The following is a 9,200-nucleotide window of genomic DNA, read 5'->3' as shown; positions in this document are numbered from 1 at the left end:
GGACACTTAGGTTGCTTCCATGACCTGGCTGTTGTAAATAGTGCTGCAATGAACATTGTGGTCCATGTGTATATTTGAATTATGGTTTTCTCTGGGTATATGCCCCAGAATGCTTTTCTTTTTAAAAACTTATCAATTTGAACAACTACTTTGAGTCACTACTTTTATTCTTTGTCTTTGTTTTCCAAGTTTTGTCACCCAAACTTGGCAAACATCATATTCATGTATATGAATATACGTGTATACACGCACATTTAAGTTGAAAGCCTCAATTCCTCATTAAACCTTGTGCCCAGGCTCCTGTTAAAAAGAGGTAAAATGGTGAGAAGCTAAAAATCAGGGAAAACATTAGTAAATCTCAATTGACAACTTCCTTGTTATTATGAATTAAAGCAGACATTTTAAGGCAGAATCAATCACCTTGCTAAAGCTTCCACTAAGCTACAGACTCAGATATTTACAAGAAAATAAATAACAAAAAGCCCCGTACACACGTCAATATGGTTTAATGACAAGCTAGCTAAGGAGTTGTGTTTTGTTATTTCAGGTAACTTTCCATTCAGGAATAGTTAATATTTCAATGATTAAAATTTCAGGTGTTTAACTTCAAGCAGGCTCATCGTTACACTGAAGCTGAATTCTTCAGGTTCTTGTCTTTAAATTATTATACAAATCCATCACAGTCACATTCAAGCTATTAATTTAAAAACCATTTAACATTTGGTACCTAAGTAAATACAATTACTATACGTCATTCGATTTTATTTTTCTGTGTAGGAGCTGGCCTCTTTTGTGAGAATCCAGTCCCAGGTTCCTTATTATTCTGAAGAAAGGAAACAGCTTCTGGTAGACAGTAATTTTCTATTTGAGGAGGGGATTCCTGCATAAGAAAATCAGTAATGTATTACGTTTTCAAGCAGTACACATTCTGGGCAGCAGCTTCTTCTATATTAACTCCCGAGTCATCTGGTATCAGTTTATTAAAGTCACAAAAGAGATGTGCAGCTTCTTTTTTTTTTTCTTTTTTTTTTTAAAGAAGATGTTGGGGGTAGGAGTTTATTTATTTATTTATTTTTGCTGTGTTGGGTCTTCGTTTCTGTGCGAGGGCTTTCTCTAGTTGTGGCAAGCGGGGGCCACTCTTCATCGCTGTGCGCGGGCCTCTCACTATCGCGGCCTCTCTTGTTGCGGAGCACAGGCTCCAGACGCGCAGGCTCAGTAGTTGTGGCTCATGGGCCTAGTTGCTCCGCGGCATGTGGGATCCTCCCAGAGCAGGGCTTGACCCCGTGTCCCCTGCATCAGCAGGCAGACTCTCAACCACTGCGCCACCAGGGAAGCCCCTGTGCAGCTTCTTTAAATAAAGATACAGAATGACCAGGTAGCACTTTTGCTCCTCCTGACTGAAGAAGGCATTTGGATCCTGCTTCTCGGGGCCTATCAACATGTGAAGTAATCTTCCACCTGCTAAATGCTCCCTCAACAATGCGCGATTCTTGTCTCTGCTGGATTTTTCCCCTCCATCTCATCGCTGCAAGTGCTACTTTTCGTTGCTGTACATTGATTCCAGTCAAAACATCAAGTATGGAACTACTTCCCCGTTCTTAGCCTTCTGGCATGAAGCGCCCAGCAGTCCTGCAAGCTTCAAGGTAGGAGCAATAAAGCACCCACTTCCCAGCTGCCACTGAGGCTAAATACTTCTCGTTTTGATATGGATGCCCTAAAACAGTGTGTGTACAGTTAGGATCAAAGCGCTGCTTCTCAATCACTAATCCACCTAGTTTTTCAATCAGATGACAATAATCAATACGTTCTTGAGGATTCAGAGATGACAGCTGAAATACATACTGTTTTTTTTAAGTCTTCATGAGTCTCCTTTACCGTTATCATCTTTTCTCTAGGGTGTGGAGCCACAGGTGGGTTGGCTAGGGGGAAGGCAATACCTGGAGCTTGAGGCGTAAGGATCAGGGGGCTGTCTTTTATTGGAGTTTCCAGTTCTTCAGAGATCGGGTGTTTGGGGGCTTCAGTCACACATGTGTTCCCAGGATCACAGCGTGTTCAGCAATTTCTGAATCATGTAAAGGCTCCTGGAAAGGAGAATCCTCCAATTCTTTAACGTCAACCTGAAGCTCAGAGTATTGTGTGGGACAACTAGGCCACCACAAATTGCTGGCAAGTCTCGCTCTCTCTTCCCTGGCTGTGGCTTCATCCCAGATGATCTGTTCATTCTGGGAGGGCTCTGTGTTGACATCAGTTTGGCGAGACTGCCTCAGTGCCTTCAGGACTCTACTTTGTCGGCTGTGGGCAGAGCGAGTGCGGTCAGGGTTTGAAGAGGCACTGTTACAACCATTTCTTGAGAGGGAAGTCCTCTGCCCTTGGGGTTTCACTACTGAAGTTGCAGACATTATCTCCAGCAGCTGCTTTGGAAAGTTCTCTCTCATCTCCAAGGTCTGTGTCAGAGCTCCTTTAGCCATTCCTTCCATTTCCACTTGAATTTACTGATTCTTTATTGCTGGTGGTCATATTGTCTATATCATTTTCTTCTATGGGCAAATGGTCTGGTTCGTCATCCTTCGTTGTTGAATCAGCTGAGGTTATTACAAAGTCTGCCATCTTGCCCTGCACTGATATCCAAGCTCATTTTGGGACTAAGAGTATGTGGATAAAGAGAAAAAGTTTTTAAAGGAATCTATTTTTCTTTCTTTTTTTTTTTTTAATTGAAGTGTAGTGGAGTTACAATGTTGTGTTTCAGTTGTACAGCAAAGTGATTTCAGGTGTACAGCAAAGTGTAATACATATATATATATATATATATATATATATATATTCTTACTCAGATTCCTTTCCATTACAGGTTATTACAAAATATTGAGTATAGTTCCCTGTGCTATACAGTAGGTCCTTGTCGGTTATCTATTTTATATATAGTAGTGTGTGCATGTTAACCCCATACTCCTAATTTATCCCTCCCTCCACTTCTCCTTTGGTAACCATAAGTTTGTTTTCTATGTCTGCGGGTCTATTTCTGTTTTGTAAATAAGTTAATTTGTATCATTTTTTTAGATTCCACATATAAGCTATGTCATATGATATTTTTCTTTGGCTTACTTCACTTAGTATAATAATCTCTAGGTCCATCCATGTTGCTGCAAATGGCATTATTTCATTCTTTTTTATGGCTGAGTAATATTCCATTGTATATATGTACCACATCTTCTTTATCCATTCATCTGTCGATGGACATTTAGGTTGCTTCCATGTTGTGACTATTGTAAATAGTGCTGCAATGAACACTGGGATGCATGTATCTTTTCAAACTATGGTTTTCTCCAGATATATGCCCAGGAGTGAGACTGCTAGATCCTTTAGTAACATGTAAAAGAATGAAATTAGCACATTCTCCAACACACAAAAATAATCTCAAAATGGATTAAAAACCTAAGTGTAAGGCTGGATACTATAAAACTCCTAGAGGAAAACATAGGCAGAACACTAACATAAATTGCAGCAATATCTTTTTGGACCCATCTCCTAAAGTAATGGAAATAAAAACAAAAATAAACAAATGGGACCTAATTAAACTTAAAGCAAAGGAAACCATAAACAAAATGAAAAGACAACCTACAGAAAATATTTGCAAACAATGTGACTGACAGGGATTAATTTCCAAAATATACAAACAGCTAATGCAGCTCAATATCAAAAAAACAAACAACCCAATCAAAAAATGGGCAGAATATCTACATAGATACTTCTCCAAAGAAGACGTACAGATGGCCAACAGGCACATGAAAAAATGCTCAACATTGCTACTTATTAGAGAAATGCAAATCAAATCTACAATGAGGTATCACCTCACAAAAAGCCTACAGACAAAAAATGCTGGAGAGATTGTGGAGAAAAGGGAATCCTCCTACAATGTTGGTGGGAATGTAAATTGGTACAGCCATTATGGAGAACAGTATGGAGTTTCCTTAAAAACACTTTTAAAAAAAGAGGCTAGTTTTCAAGATGAATCATGGAAAACATAATAAAGTTACCTGGTGAATCTTCAAAATGTTGGAAACTGGAACTCTAACTAGAGTTAATGAGAGAATTTTTTGACCCAATATGAGACAAACTGAAGTGTAAGGATGTTAGTATATTGGAAATACAGCATATTGGAAATGTGATTATCAAGCAGAATAGAATTAGAAGTGATTACTGTATATGACAAAGCCAAGAATATTAACATATAGATATCAAGTCTACAAGTCTACAATGAATATAAGTAAAAAACAAATGAAATAATTTGATGCAGAAGTGAACAATTTAAATATGGTTATTTTAGTTTACAATGAAATATTTGGGTACTTGAAATAGTCTCACATATTTTGCTATTTTAAATATTTTTGAATCATAAGGGTTTACCATTTAATTAAAAGTATATGAGAAATGGTTTCTGCAAGAGAAACAAAACAAGAAGTAAAGCTATTAAGAGCCTACTGTGTGCCAGATACTCCTTTAGAAATTTTTACATTAATTTTTCTAGTTAATCGTCACACATAGCCTGACAGGTAAAAATACTGTCATTTCGCAGATAAAGCAATTGAAAATTTGAAAAGTTTGATTAACATAACTGAATGCACACAAGCACTGAGCAGAGGATTCAAACTCATCTCTTTCTTATTCTACCATTTCAAATTCTTTCCAGAGGAATTCCACTGACATCCAGTTGTATAGAAATATATGTGCTTGCTTGTAGGAAGGATCTGAACCTGCATTAAGAAACAGTCTAAAACGATTTCAGTTGGAGCAGCCATGAGGCAGAGATATTAGATTTTTCATAGTTATTAATTACAGTGGGAGGAAGAGCTGCTATGTTAGAGGAGATTGAGTTCAATAAAAGCTGTTCATGGCAGAGAAAGCAGAAATGGTTCGGGAAGAAGCCTGCAGAGACACCATAAGTACTTTTTTCCTCACACATTTGACTCCTAAATAAGAGCTCTCACTGAAATGATAAAGTCTGAAGACCAGGTAAAGCTTAGTGTCTGAGGAACAGGGAGCAGATGCAAAATCCAGTTTTCACATGCTTTCACAATTAAACAATGAAAAAGGTACATTTTGGAAAGATATGTTTGCTCCCTTGTTTTAATTAAAGACAGCAAGTGCAGAAATACCTTGAATTCTGAGATCCTAAGAGAGCCAAAATAGCCTGAAGGCCTTTTCTACCACAAAAGTTAACGATGCTTATAAAAAAATAGGCCAGAACCTCAAACTTATTACAGCATGAGAGTTATGAGGTTAATAGAGAAAAAAGTGTTCAATGATAAGCAGTGAATATCAGAAAATTGATTATAAAACAAAGCTTTCCAAAGGTCCTACCTCAGGGAGTGGGAGGAAGGTATTGACTTAAATAGGGCTAATGTCACGAATTCATCTTCCACCCACTATGCAACTGGCACCTAGTTTAATGGGAGATGATTTTTCCATCCACTTACCTATCTCATGGATAAGCAAGAAATTATTTAGAGAACATGTTTTAGAATTAGAACATTTGTGAAATTTCATTTATGATAAATTTGGAATTCTCTAGTAATGTTAAAGATTTTCATCTGCTTGAACAAGAATTTCCATTCCTAGTTATATGTACTACAGGGAAACTCATGCACATATGCATGAGGAAAAATATACCTGATAGTGAACAACAGAAAACAACTAAAATGACCATCAGCAGGACAGTGGGTATTTATATGGTGGAATACCTTATAGCAGGTAAAATGAATGAGCTAAGCCATTTCTAACAAAATAGTTGAATCTGAAAAAAAGTTAGTGAAAAAATTAAGTGGTGATATATATTAAAAAATGTTAAATGTGCAAAATGATATTCTACATTATTTATAGATATGTTTTGTAAAAATTATATATTTATAATTTACATTATTTGTAATGTATAATTTACCTCACTTGTAGATATATATATTATATATATATATAATATTATATATGAACACAGGTTTCCTTGAGGAGTGAATTTACCTCTGGATGAGGCATATATAGAATTAAGGAAGTTATAAAGGGATCACAACTTTGTAAATACTGTGTGTGTGTGTGTGTGTGTGTGTGTGTGTGTGTGTGTGGCATAAATTGCACTCTTTGAGAAGTAAATTCTGATTCAGAATTTAGTGTTCAGGGTGTGTATTAAGGAGTGTCCTTGGGAGGCTTTTTTACCCCAGAATGAATCAATCATTAGTTATTGGCCACTCCAGAAGGACCTATCTTGCAGAGAGCAAATAAACTGAAGCTGAGGCAATTTGTAGGAAATTGACAGCTAAAGACTCTCAACTAACAGCTCCCCAGGCAGCAGTTGGGTCAATGAATTCTTTTGAAGGGGATCTGGGCACAATTAGATAAAGCAAGTCAAAAGACAAATGAGTAATTAAACTGCAAATAAATATGTGCAAAGAATATGGCTAACAAAGGATTGATATCCTTAGTACTTAAAGATTTCTTGCAGCTCATGAGAAAAAAGTAAATCAAACAATCTATTGGAAAAATGAACAGACTATTCACTTTCTCCATACAGACATATTCCATACATCTCCATACAGACATAAACAGACTATTCACTTTCTCCATACAGACATATTCACATGCACAAAAACAGGCAAATGACTACTCAGTGAATGAAAAGATGATATATCTCTTAAGGTCAAAGAAATACAAATTAAAACCAGAATTAAAAATCTCTGTTTAATAATAGCAAAGATACTTTTTGTTACCAAAGAGATGTGAAATACCTTATATGATCTATTGATAAAAATGACTTAAAATGTATGAGGAATAATTTAACACTATATATCAGAACTTTTTTAAAAAGCTTATTGTTTTTGATCCAGAAATTTCCCTTCCAAAAATACAGCCCAAGTATACTGACGTATCTGCACAGACTATTTGATCAAATTTTAAAGTATAAACAAACACTGGAAATGAATAACCAAAATCTCTAACACTCTGAAACTTTAAATTATCCTAGAGCCACACAATAGAACAATATGCAATCCTTTAAAAATAATATATCTCTTTTGTTATGTAAAATGAAAACCTGAATATATAGTAAATAATGAGAAGAAAACACTATATAATGCCACTATTTATGTTTTCTCTCTTTATATAAATATTCATTCAACTAACACACACTCATACTCACAGACACACACACACACTATGCCTGTTTATATGTAGAATCTCATTGCAAGCACACATTACAAGTAACACTATTTGTTATGGGAAGAAGGGTTAAGAAGCTTCAGGGAGAGAAGACTTACTTTTCAAATGTGTAATGTTCAATTATTTTCCCTATGAATTCATCGTGCATTCAGAATCTCTTGGGTTTTCCAATGATCAACAAATAAATGAAAACAAAACAAAAAGTATGTGAAAGAAATAGACCAGAATCCAAATAATTTTTTTCTTATAGTGGCAAGATTTTTATGTTGTTATTTTTTGCAATGGATATATTATATGAACATATAAGAATGTACTTATGAAAGATGAATCTATTTTTCAAATATAAGGAATTTTACAGTTTGGGGCATTAGAGAGGGAACATCAAGGCTTTGCCTAAGTTTTATGATTTTGTAAATTTTATTTCAAAACATTTTTTATATCACTGTAGATATTTAGAATTTTTTAAATGCAAATTAATAAATGTTTATAAAATACAGATGCCCCCCAAAAAAGAGAAATGCAAACTTTTCTAAACGTCCACCAAAAGAAAATGACTAAAGAATTAATAGTTTGGTTGATATCATCTTTTGATGTGCATATGTGTTAGTTATACTCATTTTTACATTTTTGTTATATAATCCACCATGAACATTTCCATGTTCTTTATATTTTTTGCTCATAAAGTAATTAATATTTGAGTTTCTATTTTAATATAATTATATTTTTGTTTTCTATTTTATAAAAAGAAATTATTTTGCCTTTTGCACTAAGCTGCTCATATTTAAGAATATTAAGAATATTCTTAAGAATATATTTTATGTGCCCTTACATATTAAAAATATATTGCATGTGTTCCAAAAGAAGTTACCCCTGCCATTTATTTTTTAATATTTTTATTAAAGTATAGTTGACTTCAATATTATATTAGTTTCAAGTGTACAACATAGTGATTTGATATTTTTATACATTGAAAGATGATCTCCACAATGAGTTTATTTACCATCATTCACAGCACAAATTTATTACAAATTATTGACTGTATTATCTGTGCTTTGCCTTACATCCATGTGACTTATTCATTTTATAGCTGGATGTTTGTACTTCTTAATCCCCTTCATCTATTTCACCCATCCCCCTAACCCCACCCCTCTAGCACCACAAGTTTTTTCTCTGTAGCTGTGAGGCTGGATCCATTTTATTATGTTTGTTTGTTTTGTTTTTTAGATTCCACATATAAGTGAAATCATATAGTACTTGTCTTTCTCTGTCTGACTTATTTTACTTACCATAATACCCTGTTGGCCCATCCATGTTGTCACAATAGCAAGATTTCATTCTTTTTTATGGCTGAGTAATATTCCATAGTACAGGTATATCACACCTTCTTTATCCATTCATCTCTCAATGTGCACTTAGGTTACTTCCATATCTTGACTGTTGTAAATAATGCCGCAATAAACACTGGAGTGAATATATCTTTTTGAATTAGTGTTTTCATTTTCTTGGGAAAAATACTCAGGAGTGGAATTGCTGGATTGTATGGTAGTTCTATTTTTAATTTTCTGAGGAACCTCCATACTGTTTTCAGTAGTGACTGCACCAATTTACATTCCCGCCAACAGTGCATGAAGGTTCCCTTTTCTCTGCATTCTTACCAACACTTGTTATTTGTTATCTTTTGGATAATAGCCATTCAGACAAGTGTGAGGTGATATCTCATTGTGGTTCTGATTTGCATTTCTCTGATGGTTAGTGACATTGAGCATCCTTTAATGTGCCTGCTGACCATCTGCCTGTCTTCTCTGGAAAATATCTATTCAGATCATCTGCCCATTTTTAATTTTTCATGTTGAGTTTTGTGAGTTCCTTGTTCATTAGATATTAACCACTTATCAAATATATTGTTTGCAAATATCTTCTCCCATTTAGTAGGTGGCCTTTTTCTTTTTCTTGATAGTTTTCATCACTGTGCAAAGTCTTTTTAGTTTGATGTATGT

At 34.9% G+C, this 9,200-nt stretch overlaps 1 pseudogene; it reads right to left on the bottom strand.

Annotated features, from left to right (window-relative positions):
• Positions 1–751: 751 nt before the first annotated feature.
• On the bottom strand, positions 752–8,514 carry LOC132439212 (DNA topoisomerase 2-binding protein 1-like; annotated as a pseudogene).
• Positions 8,515–9,200: the final 686 nt, after the last annotated feature.

This window comes from Delphinus delphis, chromosome 16 (genome assembly GCF_949987515.2).
Source record: "Delphinus delphis chromosome 16, mDelDel1.2, whole genome shotgun sequence".
NCBI classification, from domain to species: domain Eukaryota; kingdom Metazoa; phylum Chordata; class Mammalia; order Artiodactyla; family Delphinidae; genus Delphinus; species Delphinus delphis.
The sequence above is the reverse complement of the archived record's forward strand: the minus strand, read 5'-3'. Positions and strand labels throughout refer to the sequence as shown.